At 36.6% G+C, this 16001-nt stretch overlaps 1 protein-coding gene and 1 pseudogene across 17 annotated transcripts in view; both read right to left on the bottom strand.

Annotated features, from left to right (window-relative positions):
* Nucleotides 1-16001, bottom strand: part of GPHN (gephyrin) — a 789636-nt gene that overhangs the window by 471224 nt on the left and 302411 nt on the right. The window lies entirely within an intron of this gene.
* On the bottom strand, nt 877-969 carry LOC144456482 (U6 spliceosomal RNA; annotated as a pseudogene).

Here is a 16001-nt window from a genome sequence, read left to right as displayed (position 1 = left end):
GTCATTTCTTATAGCACAACAGTATTCCATCACAACCAGAGCCCACAACTTATTCAGCTATTCCACATTTGAAAGGCATCCCCTCAATGTTCAATTCTTTGCGCAAAAGATCTGTTATTAATTTGTATAGGTCCTTTTTCCTTTTCTTTGATATCTCTGGGATACAGACCTAGTAGCTGTATTGTTTGGTCAAAGAGTATGCAACAGTTTTCAAATTGTTCTCTAGAACAGTTGGACCACCTTATAACTCCACCAACAGTACATTAGTGTAACTATTTTTTCACATCTCCTTCAGTATTTATTATTTTACTTTTCCATCATTCTAGGAAATCTAATATGTGTGACATGGTACCTCAGAGTTGTTTTAATTTGCATTTCTCTACTCAATAATAATTTAGAGCATTTTTTCATGTGACTATTGATAGCTTTGATTTTTCTTCTGAAAATGCCTGTTAGTATCCTTTGACCGTTTATCAACTGCAGAATGGCTCTTATTTTTAGAAATTTGGCTCAGTTCACTATATATTTGAGAAATGAGTCCTTTATCAGAGAAACTGTAAAAAATATTTTGTTTCCTGCTTTCCTTCTAATTTTTGCAAAACCCTTTCAATTTCATGAAACCAAAACTGCCCATTTTACATACTGTGATCTTCTGTATTTCACTTTGGTCAAAAATTCTTCCCTTATCCATACATATGACAGGTAAAATTTTCCATACTCTCCTAATTTGCTTATGATATCACTCTTTATTTTACTCTCTGGTTCTAGTATATCAGGGCAGTTTTCCTTCATAGTTTCTAAAAATTTGACATCTAGGCTCTTTCTTTGATTATGGCTTTCAGACAACCCAATAATTCTTAAATTATTTCTCTTTTGAAAAATATGGAACATTCATGAATTTGCATGTGCAAGGGCCATACTAATCTCCTCTGTATTACTGAAATTTTAGCATCTTTGCTGCCAAAGCAAGCATCTGAGCTCAGCTTTGAAGGAAACCAGGGATTCTAAGATGCAGAGGTGAGGAAGGAGAACATTCTACCTTGGGGATTTGGGGGAAATAATGGAGGTATGCAGGGGTCCAGCCACCGTGTGTAAGGAATAGCAAGTAATGCAGTATGGCTGATCCGTAGAGTGTTGAGGAGCAATCTGCAAAGAGACTTGAAGGGTAGGAAGGTCAAGGTTGTGAAGAAATTTAAGTTCTAAAAACGGAAGTTTGCACTTTATTATGGAGGCAAAAGGGAAGCTTTGAAGCTTCTGGAGCTAGAGCACACTGTCTTGGTCAGATTCATGCTTCAGGAATATAATTTGCTAGCTGTGAAACATGATTTGGAGACAGGAAGACATCATAAGGCTGCTGTAACAGTCCAGGTAAGAGATGATGTGAGTTTGCACTAGACAGTGGAGAAAAAGGGTTAGATGTGAGATTTGTTTTGGAGGCAGGACTAGAAACTGATCTGACATAGGGGATGAGAGATTGAAGAACCAAGGAAAACTTCAAGGTTATGAAACTGGGTGCCCAAAAGAATGAGGGTATCATCAATAGAAATGCATGGGCAAGTCACATTTGGAAAGTGGATTGAGAATGATATCATCATGTTCTTGTTTATATTTTCCTGCCAGAGACCCTGTCCTGCCTAGTCTTCTAATCTACTTCACATAGAAAGATATGCATGAAAAGTATGGCCCAACCTCCAGGAGCAGCATTAAAATCCTTTATACAAGGGAGGCAGGGAGGCCTATTCAACTCCTACTAAGAATCCTCTAAGTTACGGACAACATGTGGACTAATCCTAGTCATCCTCTTCTAGGTAGCTAGGTGGCATAGTGGATAGAATACTGGTTCTGTAGTCAGAAAGACTAGAGTTCAAATTCAGCCTTAGAGATTTACTGGCTATGTGACCTTGGGCAGATCACTTAAACTCTATTTGCTTTAGTTTCCCCAACTGTAAAATAGGGATAAAGATAAAAGAGGGATAAAAGCACGACCTCCCTGTGGGGATGAAATGAGATAATATCTGTAAACATTTAGTATACTGGCTGGCACAGAGTGAGCACTCTGTTAGCTATTAGTATTACACCCCTCCTTTGTGTAGCTTAGATTTTAATTGCAAAGACCAATAATGTCATTTATACTTAGCAACGTAGTAAGGAGAGTATAAGGTCAGAGAAACAAAGATCCAGTCATTCAATAAGGGCTTACCAAACCACGTTTGTTCCTCTATATCACTGTAAGACAAACAAATTATTGACTTGGCACTATGATCTTTCTTGACCTTACAGTTCTGAGAATGAACAGAGAGATGAACAGTGATAGGGAGACTTCATAATGTATGAACAAAGAATAATCTCACGGATAATTACATGAACTCTCATGGGCTGGCACTGACCCAGGCTAGTCTCCTGGTAGTTCAGGTCTGAAATTGGAATGAAATGAGATGTTCATTTAGGATGATGATGATATTAATAATAATGATTAGTTGGCATCTATGTAGCACTTCAAGATTTACAAAGAGCTTTTCAAATATCATCTCATTTAATCATTACAACAACCCTGGTAGGTATATGCTTTTATTGTTCCCATGCTGCAGATAAGGGAATTGAGGCCCAGCGATATGAACCAATGTAACCTCATTAAGGCCATAATGGGTATGGGTATCACAGCCAGAATTTGAAGTTAAAGCCCAAATTCAGTACTCTTTCTACAGCACCACTCTGATTCACTTCTACACTATAAAAATGAGCAATTATTAGACTATCCAAAAGCCTCCTGATGAAATAAATAACAATTATAACATGTGTATATGGTAGAAGCCATGTCCTAAGTTCCTTCCCTCTTCCCCTCCCTTTGCAAGTATTCTTTTTCTTTTTCTTTTTTTTTTTTTTTAGCTAGGCAATGGGGTTAAGTGATTTGTCCAGAGTCACAAAACTAGTAAGTGACAAGTGTCTTAAGGCTGGATTGAACTCACGCCCTCCTGACTCCAGGGCTGGTGCTCTATCCACTGCGCCACCTAGCTACCCCAAATTTTCTTTTTCTTAAAAGGCATCAAAACTATCCCCAAGATGTGACTGGCATAGGAAATTAAGGCTTAACCCACTGGTAACTGCTTAGTGGTGGCTTTCATACAAAATAAACAGGATTAGAGGGGATGGAGCTCCTCTGTTGGGCTTATGATAATATTTACTCCTACACTGTTCAAATTACCAAAGAGACTCTTCTTAGACTTAGACAAAATAACAGCAAAATGAAGATGGCAAAGTAAAAGCAGTGACTTGCTTGAGCTCTCCCCCAAACCCTTCTAAATACCTGTAAAACTTGCCTCCAAACAAATTCTAGAGCAGCAGAACTCACAAAAAGATAGAGTAAAACAAATTTACAGCCCAAGACAACCTGGATAGTGGAATATCTATCTAATAATAGACCATGTAAGAATTCAAAAAGGATTTTGAAAAGTAAGAGAAGTAGAGGAAAAACTGGGAAGAGAAATGAGAGTGATGCAAGAAAATCATGAAAAACAAGTCAACAGCTTGCTAAAGGCGACCCAAAAAAATAATGAAGAAAATATACCTTAAAAAATAGATTAACCCAAATGGAAAAAGAGGTCCAAAAAGCCAATGAGAAGAATGCTTTAAAAAGCAGAATTGGCCAAATGGAAAAGGAAATCAAAAGCTCACTAAAGAAAATATTTCCTTAACCATTGAACTAATAAATAAAACTAAGAGCTGGTTTTGTGAAAAAACCAATAAAATAGATAAACCTTTGGTTAATTTAATTTTTTAAAAAAGAAGAAAACCAAATTACCAGTATCAAAAATGAAAAGGGTGAATCTACCACCAAGGAAGAGGAAATTAAAACAACAATTAGGAACTATTTTGCCCAAGAATATGCCAATAAATTTAATAATCTTAGTGAAATGAAATGAATAGTTACTAAAATATCAATTGCCCTGATTATCAGAAGAGGAAGTAAAATACTTAAATAATCCCACTTCAGAAAAAGAAATTGAACAAGCCATTGATGAACTCCCTAAGAAAAAACCTCCAGGGCCAGATGGATTTACAAGCAAATTCTAACAAACATTTAAAGAACAATTAATTCTAATACTATATACACTATTTGGGACAATAGGCAAATAAGGAGTCTTGCCAAATTCCTTCTATGATACAAATATGGTGCTGATACCAAAACCAGGAAGAGTCAAAACAGAGAAAGAAAACCATAGACCAATTTCCCTAATGAATATGGATACAAAAATTTTAAATAATATATTAAGAAACAGATTATAGCGACTTGTGACTAGGTAGGACTTATACCAGGAATTCAGGGCTGGCTCAATATTAGGAAAACTATCAGCATAATTGATCATATCAACAACAAAACTAACAGAAACCACATGATCATCTCAATAGATTCAGAAAAAGCTTTTCACAAAATACAATACCCATTCCTATTAAAAATCCTAGAGAGTACAGGAATAAATGGAGTCTTCCTTAAAATAATTAAGTAGCATCTAGCTAAAACCTTCAGCAAGCATCATATGTAATGGGGACAGGCTAGAAGCATTTCCAATAGGATCGGGGGTGAAATGAGTATGTCTGTTCTCACCACTGTTGTTCAATATGGTACTGGAAACGCTAGCTTTATCATTGAGAAGAAAAAGAAATTGAAGATATTAGAATAGGCAAAGAAGAAACAAAGCTATTGCTTTTGCAGATGATATTATGATATACTTATAGAATCCCAGAGAATCAAGTAAAAAACTACCTGAAATAATAAACAACTTCAGCAATGTTGCAGGCTATAAAATAAACCCACGTAAGTAATTGGCATTTCTATATATTACCCATAAAGCCCGACAGCAAGAGACAGAAAGAGAAATTCCATTTGAAGTTAAAGTGGACATTATAAAATATTTAGGAGTCTACCTACTGAAACAAACCCAGGAACTGTATGAACACAATTACAAAACATTTTCCACACAAATAAAGTTCGATCTAAATAACTGGAAAAACAACAGTTGCTCATTGGTAGGTCGAGCTAATATAATAAAAATGACAATTCTACCTAAACTAATTTACCTATTCAGTGCCATACCAATCAAACTACCAAAAATTATTTTATAGAGCTAGAAAAAATAATAACAAGATTCATTTTGGAAGAACAAAAGGTCCAGAATATCAAAGGAACTAATGAAAAGAAATGCAGGGGAAGGTGGCCTAGCCATACCAGATCTTAAATTGTATTATAAAGCAGCAATCATCAAAACTACTTGCTACTGGCTAAGAAATAGAGTGGTGGATCAGTGGAATAAATTAGGTATGCAAGACACAGTAGTCAATGACCATAGTAATCTACTATTTGATAAACCCAAAGACCCCAGCTTCTGGGATAAGAATTCACTATTTGACAAGAACTGCTGGGAAAACTGGAAAAGAGTATGGTAGAAATTAGGCATAGACCAAAATCTTACACCATATACCCATTCTATTTTTTTTTCTGTGAGGCAATTGGGGTTAACTGACTTGCCCAGGGTCACACAGCTACTGAGTATCATGTGTCTGAGGCAGTATTTGAACTCAGGTCCTCCTGACTCCAGGGCTGGTGTTCTATCCACTGCGCCATCTAGCTGCCCCTAACCATATACTAAAACAAAGTCAAAATAGGTTCATGATTTAGATATAAAGCTTGACACTATAAGCAACTGGGAGAGCAAGGAATAGTTTACCTGTCAGATTTATGGAGAACAGAAGAATTCATGGCCAAACAGGAAATAGAAAACATTACAAAATGCAAAATGGATCGTTTTGATTACATTACATTGAACAAAAAAAGCCAATGCAACCAAGATTAGGAGAGAAGCAGAAAACTGGGAAAGAATTTTTACAATCAGTGTCTCTGATAAGGGCCTCATTTCTAAAATATATAGAGAATTAAGTCAAGTTTATGAGAATACAAGTCATTCCACAATTGACAAATTCTCAAAGGTTATGAACAGGCAGTTATCAAATGAAGGAATTAAAGCCATCTATAGTCATATGAAAAAATGCTATAAATCATGATCAATTAGATAAATACAAATCAAAACAACTCTGAGGCACCACATCACACCTATCAGACTGGCCAACATGACAAAATAGGAAAATGATAAATGCTGGAAGACATGTGGGAAAATTGGAACACTAAGGCATTGTTGGTGGAGTTGCGAAATGATCCGAGCAATTTGGAAGTTATGTCCAAAGGGCTATCAAAATGTGCATACCCTTTGACCCAACTAATACCACTTCTAGGGCTGTATTCCAAAGTCATCAAAAAAATGGGAAAAGCACCTACATGTACAAGAATATGTATATTAGCTCTTTCTGTGGTGGCAAAGAATTGGAAATTGAGGGAATGCCCATCAATTGGGGAATGGCTGAACAAGTTGTGGTAAATGAATGTAATGGAATACTATTGTGCTATAAGAAATGATAAACAGGCAGACTTCAAAAACCTTGAAAGCTTTGTATGGACTGATGCTAAATGAAGTGAACAGAACCAGGAGAACATTGTACACAGTAATAGCCACACTGTGCGATGACTAACTTTGATAGATTTGGCTCTTCTCAGCAATACAAGGATCTAAGGTATCTCCAAATGATGTAAAATGCTAGCCACATTCAGAGAATGAACTATGGTGTTTCGATGCAGATTGAGGCAAATTATTTGCTATTTTTTTCCTTCTGCTTTGTTTTGTTTTCTTTTTCTTGTGGTTCTAATTCTCCCTTACAACATCATTAATATGAAAATATGTTTAATAGGAATGCACATGTATAGCCTACATCAGATTGTGTGCCATTTTGGAGAGAGAGGCGAGGAGGGAGGGGAAGAAAAATTCAAAACTCAAAAGCTTATGGAAGTAATTGTTGATAAATCAAAATAAACTAATTTACAAAAAAAAGAAAATTTGACCTTCAAATACAACACTCAAGAGAAGCATGAACAGGTAAAGAGGAATCAGAAATATTAAGGTACTTACTAAAGTTGAATTCTTTACATTCCTACAGGAAAGATGATATTGTAACTCATGAGACTTTGTCAATGTTAGGGTAGTTGGAGGGCAAAATATATGTATAGATAGATAGATAGACAGACAGAGGACACTAGGTGAGTTGAAGATGAAGGGGTGGTATCTAAAAAATAAAATTAAGGGTTGAGACAGGATTATACCGGGAGAAGGAGAAAGAGAGGAAGAATGAGGTAAATTGTCTCACATAAAACAGACAAGAAAAAGCTTTTACAATGCAGGGGAATTGGGAGACGGTGAGAGTGAATGAGTGAATCTTATTCTCATTGGATTTGGCTTAAGAAGGGAATAACATACACACTCAACTGCATATGGAAATCTACCTTACCTTATAGTAAAATAGGGGAGAAGGGTATAAGGGGGGGAAATGATAGAAGGGAGGGTGGATTGGGGGAGGGAGTAATCAGAAGCATGCATTTCTGAGGAGGGACAGGGTCAAATGAGAGAACAGAATAAACAGGGTGGAAAAGGCTGAAGGAAAATACAGTTAGTTTTTCACAACATTACTACTTTGGAAGTGTTTTGCATGACTACACATGTATAATCTGTATCAAGTTGCTTGCCATCTCAAAATGAAGGTGGTTGTGGAGGGAGGAAGGGAGAAAATTTGGAACCCAAAGCTTTAAAAACATTTGTTAAAAATTGTTTTTACGTGCAACTGGGAAATAAGATTTACAGGCAATGGGGTACAGAAATCTATCCTGCCCTACAGGAAAATAGAAGGGGAAGAGAATAAGACAAGGGGGGACATTATAGAAGGGAGGGCAGATTGGGGGAAGGGGTATTCAGAATGCATGCCATCTTCAAGGAGGGATGAGATGGGGAGAAAATTTGGAACTCAAAATCTTGTGAAAATGAATGTTGGAAACTAAAAATAAAAAAAAAAACTATTAGAAAAATAACAGCAAAATTCATTTCGAAAAAAATGGCTAGAATTTCAGAAATAATGAGAAAAAGTAGGATTGAAGGGGTTCAGTATTAGCAGGTATATGGCTGAGCATAGGCTGAGGCCTAGAGTCAGGAAGACCCTAATTCAAATCTAGCCTCAGATACTAACTATGTGACCCTTGGACAAGTCACTTAACCTCTTTTTGCCTAAATCAACTGGAGAAGGAAATGGCAAATCACTCCAGTATCTTTGCTAAGAAACAGTGAGACAGCCCAAGAATTCTGCAGACAGAGTTGGGACAGAAGCAAGCTATATGGAGCACTCCAGTGCCCAGAGTAAGCCTGCACACTAGCATAAAAAGGAGATCCTAGACCCACACTCAGGCATCCTTAGACCCACAATGGAGTATTTTGATGGGGACAAGGGCCAACTGGCAGCTTTGCTGTTTATTATCTAGTCCTGGGTTGCAGATCCAGGACAGATTGAGAAGGGAGTCTGTGCACAGGTAGGGAGGCCCTAGACAGTATACTGAGAAAGGAATAAGTTTAGAAGCCAGCAACTGCAACACTGGTATAGCTCAGACCTTGGGTACAAAATAGGATCTTACTACCAGAAATCTAGCCCAGACTGCAGAAGAACAACAAAGGAGCAAAAACTTACAATTATGTCTACAATTATGCTGCCAGCTTGAACCAACAGAGCTTTCCAGCTGGCGGACAGGGGTAGAGTTTAGCAGAACTCTATACTCTCACAGACATAAAACTAGGTCAGGAACTTTCAGAGGTCAGACCAGGGGGTAGTAATCACACTTTGCCCTGGCTTGGACCCCTTTGAGAGTACTGAAAGGGTAGCACAAAATCAATATCCAAAGAAAGCAGCAAAAGTGTTGACATTTAGAAGCTTAGGGGTGCTGGGACCTGAAAATCACGAATTCTGCCCAAATGAATTAGGCCCAAGCCTTCTTTCAGCCAAAGGCAAGGTTTATTAAAGATCCACCATACTGACCTGACTCTTAAGGAATCTGAACATTTGTGAACCACTGACTAGATTATAAGAATCTGAGCAGTGGCTAGATTTTAATAATCTCACCATTTTACTTTTTTTTCAAGTTGTTTTAATGTCTTTTGTTTATTAATTTATTTTGATTTATCAACAATCATTTCCATAAACTTTTGAGTTTTAAATTTTTCTCCTCCCCCCTCCTCACCTTTCTCCCTAAGACGGTGCACAATCTGATATAAACTATACATATACATTCCTATTAAGCATATTTTCACATCAGTCATGTTGTAAGGAAGAATTAGAACCAATAGAAGGATACACAAAAAAGAGGAAACAAAACAAAACAGAAGGAAAAAAAGGGGTAAATGGTATGCTTCGAACTATATTCAAACCCCAAAGTTATTTCTTTGGATAGCATTTTCCATCATGAGACTTTTGGAGATGACATCGTACAACATGGCTGTTACTATATACAATGTTCTCCTGGTTCTGCTCGCTTCACTCAGCATCAGTCCATACAAGTCTTTCCAGGTTTTTCTGAAGACTGCCTGCCCATCATTTCTTATAGCATAATATTTGCAGGCATTTTAATGGAGACAAGATGGACTTTATATACAGAAAGACTGTGGGAGGGATCTGGGAGTGGTGAAATAGTTTGAAGTGACTGGAGGAGAGGTCTAAGGAGGATCTGAATGGGAGTGGCCAGTAAGCTGTTGTGAAGAGAATGCTAGGGACCTGGACCAAATGGCTAAGGGAGAATGGAATCTACACAGGATTAAGGGTGGAAAGTAGCTAGGGGCAATCAGGAGGTAACAGAACAGAAAGTGGATTACAGCCTCAGGCAAATGACAGAGATTTGGGAAAGTCCAGGGATTTTCCTTTTTGGGGTCCAGATTTCAAAGAGATGGTCTTTTCCGTTTAGGAGTACAGTACCATCACCATCAAAAGGATCACCTCAGACCTTCCTTCAGACATGTAGCAGAGGCCAGTCCTAACATCAAGAACAAAGCCAGGAATTAGGCTAAATGAAAGGGGAAACCTATTTAAAAAAAAAAAAGGAACACAACATAGTGAGCAATGATGGTGGCAGGGAAGCTGAAGACACAAATGCAGAAGAGAATGACTCCAAAACATCTAAAAACAATGCCTCAGAAAAAGGCATAGCCTGAACAAAGAACAAAGATTTAGTCAGAATTTCTGGAAGACATGAAGCAAGAGGTTTTTTTGTTTGTTTTTAGTAAGAGTTAAAAATGTTTTTATAAATGAAAAGAGAATGCTGAGAAAAAGTTGGAAAAGAAATGAGAGCTAAGGAAGAAAGAATTGGAAAAGGAATGAGCAACTTGGCATAAGACATACAAAACCTGCCCAAACAACAAACTCCATGAAAATTAGAATGGATAAAGCAGAAGCCAGTGACTCCATGAGGTAACAAGAAATATGAAAGAGACTGAAAAACACAGAATAAAATGTAAAATATTTCATAACAAAAACAATTAACCTAGAAAACAGATCGAGAAAAAAAATTAAGAAGCATCAGACTATCTGAATGCACACTTTCACTGGACAATGACTGCTGGACCAAGCCTGGCAGGTCACACTGCCATTAAGCAGTTACTCCCATACAGTGACAGGCTGGTTGGTGTGCTGCTGCAATGCTAAGCTGGGCAGTCCACTTGGCTGCAACGCTCTTTTTAGGTCATAGCAAGGCATCATTGATGGAAAGGTAGATTTGTTATACTCCATGTGCTTGATCTTCTTCAATAAGCAACTGCAGTCTTTTCTGACCTTCAGCCACTGGCTTGGCTGAGGTGAGACTATGCTCTCTTCAGTTAAAGTGTTAGAGTGACTTTTCAGCTAGAGTGCTGCAGTGTTCTTTCAGTTAGATCAATGACCTATAGATTAAGATTGACAAAAATCTTTTCTCATTGACTTCCTCAGAGTTCTAGCTCTGAGGATATTTGCCATCTCTAAGTAGGAGGTGGAAAAAGTATAGTCTGTCTAAGTTCTGGCAATATTTTTAGTTTCAAAGGCTCTTTCTCTCATCAAGACACTCCACCTTGCTTTTTGGGGCAATCAGTTCCAATTATGTTGCTTAGATTTCCTATACACTTTTGGGAATTTTATGGAAATGGGTGGCTAAGGATGAATGAACTCTGAACCTTTGAGGCAAATTCACTGTTTTAATGACCTCTTCATATACAATTGAGCTATTCAAGCCCATCTGGAATGTCTACTGGATATCTGAGAGCCTTCCCCTTCCTTCCACCATTTATTTATTTTTAAAACCTGAACTTAAATACTGTAAGTAAGGTGGATTTTGTTATCCTTTTTTAGATAACGATTCCCAGGATTCATAGCCAGAACAATCTCTAGTTCCCAGGCCCATGGCTTGTAAACATTTCTACCACTCTTGTACATTGCCACATGATGATAAATAATATAAACATCTGTGCTTGAATTGTAAATAAACACTGTAACTGTGCAGTGAGATATAATGATGAGTTAATGTAAACTTGTGAAGCTATTGCTGGAGAATTGCCTTCTTTATGTGGTTCTCTATAAATCAAGGGAGCATTGGTCAGTGAGTAGGGATTTTGGGAATATGACAATATAATGCTGTGCTTGCTTCAATCAGCCAACACTGAGGCTTGGGAGGATTTAAAGGAGTGCACAAGCTGGAATGCTGTGCCTGTCTCAACTGGCCCCCATCTAGATGTAGGTGTTGTTGCCCCCTGGGAGAAGGATGATTATGGGATCCTGTAGGAACTGGTGCTCCCATTATCAGGAACCCAATGAGAAGAATAAATTATTATTTTAACCTCTCTGAAGCTGTCTTCCTGTCTGCCCAGATTAAGAGTGAACCTATTAGAGGCTGGAGTCCAAAAACTCCAGTGGCTCCTGGTTACAAATACCCAAAAGAAAAATGAGGACTTCCACATACAAAATAAAAAACAAAAAGAGGATTATATGTGAATGAATCCCTGAATCTCTATTCTATACCACTGACATTAAAAAAGAAAAAAAAATGCCCAATACTAATAATAACTTAAAACTGAACTAACACTTCTAGAATATTCTGTATAATAAATTCAACCCATTATTTTCCAAAGTGTCTTGTTTGTCTGCTTTTCCTTCTGAAGTACTTTTTGTATACTTTTGAAAATGTCTTTCTGATGGTTCAGCTGTTCCAGGGTTTTTCCTGGGGCAATATTTTCTGGGCTTTTAGAGGTTAATAAGGGAGAGTGAGAGCAACTTACTTCTTACTCCACCATCTTGGCTCCTGGAAGCTCAAACCTCACAAGAAAAACTTTTATAGTAGAAGAGAAGAGGTGAGGGGGAGTGAGTGAACCTTACTCTCATCAGAATTGGCTCAAAGAGGGATTAACATACAGGCAATTGGGTATAAAAATCTATCTTATTCTACAGAAAAGTAGAAGGGGAAAGGGATAAGAAAACGGGGGTACACTGAGGGAAGGGGTAGTCAGAAGCAAAACACTCTTGAGGAGGGACAGGCTAAAAGGAGAGAAAGAATATAACAAATGGGGGTAGGAGGAATAGGATGGAGGGAAATACAGTTAGCAATAGTAGCTGTGAAAAAAATTTTGAAGTAAGTTTCTCTGATGAAGGCCTCATTTCTCAAATATATAGAGAACTGAGTCAAATTTATAAGAATACAAGTCATTCCCCAATTGATAAATGGTCAAAGGATATGAACAGGCAGTTCTCAGATGAAGAAATTAAAACCATTTATAGTCATATGAAAAAATGCTCTAAATTACTATTAGAGAAATGCAAACTAAAACTACTCTGAGGACCACCTCACACCTATCAGATTGGCTAATATGACATTAAAGGCAAACGATAAATGTTGGAGAAAGTGTGGGAAAACTGGAACACTAATGCATTGTTGGTGGAGTTGTGAACTGATCCAACCATTCTAAAGAGCAATTTGGAACTATGGCCAAGGGTAAGCAAATCAAACTGTGCACACTCTTTGATCCAGCAATACCACTACTAAGTCAGTATCCCAAAGAGATCATAAAGAAGGGAAAAGGACCTCCATGAACAAAAATATTTATAGTGGTTCTTTTTGTTATATCAAAAAATTGGAAACTGTTGTGGTATAAACAAGTTGTGGCATATGATTGTGATGGAACACTGTTGTGCTATAAGAAATGACAAGCAGGAAGATTTCAGAAAAACCTGGAAAGACTTACATGAACTGATGCTGTGAAGTAAGAAGAACCAGGAGAACATTGTACATAGTAACAGCAACACTGAATCAACTATCACAGACTTAAATCTTCTCAGCAATACAATAATTCAAGACAATTCTGAAAGTCATGATGGAAAATGCTATCCATATCCAGAGAAAGAACTGATAGAGTCTGAATGCAGAGTGAAGCACACTATGAATTTTTTTCCATGCTTTTTTTCCTTTTGTTCTGTTCCTTCTTTCACAACATAACTAATATGGAAATATGTTTAACATGATTGCACAAGTATAACCTATAGCAGATTGCTTGCTGTCTTTGGGAGGGAAAAAATTTGGAACTCAAAGCTTTATAAAAATGAATACTGAAAACTATCTTTACATATAATTGGAAAAGATAAAATACTATTTACATTTTTAAAAATATCCTTTTTTGGTAACTGGAGTGAAGAGAGTACTTGGCAGAGAGGGACAGCTAGGTGGAGCTCATCATTTTCCCGAGTTCAAATATGGCCTCCAACGCTTACTAGCTGTGTGACCCTAGGCAAGTCAGTTAACCCTGTTTGCCTCAGTTTCCTTATCTGTAAAATGAGCTGGAGAAGGAAATGGCAAACCACTTCAGTTTCTTTGCTGAGAAAAGCCCAATTGTGATCATGAAGAGTTGGATAAGACTGAAACAAGTGAACAAGAGGTTTGGCTTCAGGGTAGAGTCCACTTAAGGTCTTAGATAGTAGTTTAGGTGAGAGGACCAGTGGAATGGAGTTTCTCTCCTATTCCTGCCAGAAGATTGTCTTCCACTACACCATGTTGTTCCCCTGAGATAAGGAAAGATATGATGGTATCATCACAAATATGACTTTGGCATCTAAATACTTAAGTTTTTCTGCGATAGAAAGCAAAGAAGTTCCAATCCTAGCTTCACGTTGTGATAAAAATTTTCAGGGTTGGAATAAATATTAGGAGTTGATTAGAGGTATCAAGATTATGTCTCATAGATGGCAGATATAATCCTATACCAGGTTGCCTTTTAAATAATACTCTAAGTTGTGGTGTGACTTTGGACAAGTCATAACCTCTTTAGACCTTGTTTTCCTCATTATTAAAATTTATTCTAGTAATACTAGAGATTAAACTGACATTTAGTTGAGAAAACTAGAATTAAAAGACATATTTCACCTTCCACAAATTTCTATTTATTTTGATCATTTACCTGTGACAATGTAAATGAAATTTTTCAACTACATTTCTTAGTATTAAACATCAGTACTATGCATTACTGCTAGGTTTGAATTGATTATGCTTACAAGTTTATTTTATATAAAATACACATACAATGTGTGTATAAATCTATGTGTCGTTTATTTTATATGAAATATGTAAAATTTTATGTAAATTTTTATGTATTTTATTTTATGTAAGATACATATATAATATGTGTATATCTTTGTATATGTGTGTAACATATATACATATACACACATTTATATATGCTTTCTTTTGGTTCTTTTTTGATGGCAAAAAAATTGCCACCATTTATAATTTTTTAACCCCCTTTTTCTCTGGATAATAATAATAACTAACATTTTATACAGCATTTTAAGGTTTTCAAAGCATCTTAGATGTGCCATCTCCTTAGATCCTCACAACAAATCTGCAAGGTAAGTGCTATTATTATTCTAATTTTATCAGTGAGGAAACTGAGTATGCCTGTCAAGGGGGAAGGGGAGTTTAAGTGGGGAGGTGGCGTCAAGTCAGATGCATACAACCAGTAAGGATCAAAGGCAGGTCTTCACGACTCTGCTTCTGGAATTCTCTCCACTATCCTACTTATCTGCCCCAGATAAAACAAAATTATAAGCTGCACTTTGGTACTGTCAATCATCCATCGGAACAATTATAACCAACATTCACAGGGAACACAAAAGGATAGATAAAAGAAGCCTGTTAATGGTTATTTTAAGTTACCATTATTCTTACTTTGTTCAAAAGGGATCCCATTAAGGTAATATGAAAAGGTAAACAAAATCCAATCATCTACTAATTCTTAAGTGCTAAAATGTTTTTTTTCCTTTTCTGGATGACATACATACAAATATCATTTATTCTAATTCCATTTTGCAGATGAAGAAACTAAAGCCCAGGAGGGAAAGTAGCTTGTCCAAGGTCACAAAAGTATTAAGACAGCGATTTTCTCTAAAGGCCTCTTATTCTAAATCCAGTCCTCTCTCCAAAAAGATCTCTGTGACATAAGCAGTTATGATATATTCATGTTGAATATTCAACTTTCCCTAATAAATATTCGAAACTTCAAAAATTTACAATGGAGAAGGTAGTAGGACTAAGGGCTGGGAAAGAAAATAAGCAATATCTCTCCCCACTCTTACCCCTCTCTTTCTAAATCATTGGCAAATATTTGTAAACGCTATGTAAGAATCGAAGTTAATTACTATTTAGAATAACAACGTTCCTACGCTTGCTATCTTTGAAGTGAACTTATTTTTAATAGTAATAAATCTGCTCAAGCCAAAGAATCTGAAACAAAATTTAAGGGGAAGGAATATAATAGTACATCAAATTTTAGGCTACCAGGACACTTTCTCACATTAACTGACAACTATACATTGAAAATGTTTTAAAAGCAATAAGTAAGAATCACTTGAAATTTGAGTTATGCTTAGTGTGACAAAAGAAAAAGGAACTGAAACATGATGAAAAATTAGTTTTAGTATTTTCTCTTATATTGTTTCTTTATCATTATAAGCCCACATATAAGCTCTTATTCTCTATGAAACTTTCCCAAATTAGGCAAAGAAGGTGTGGGATTTTTCCCATTCAC

The sequence above is a fragment of the Phascolarctos cinereus genome, unplaced genomic scaffold (assembly GCF_003287225.1).
Source record: "Phascolarctos cinereus isolate Bilbo 61053 unplaced genomic scaffold, phaCin_HiC Scaffold_3;HRSCAF=262, whole genome shotgun sequence".
In the NCBI taxonomy this organism is placed as follows: Eukaryota; Metazoa; Chordata; class Mammalia; order Diprotodontia; family Phascolarctidae; genus Phascolarctos; species Phascolarctos cinereus.
This window is presented reverse-complemented; position numbering and strand designations above follow the sequence as displayed.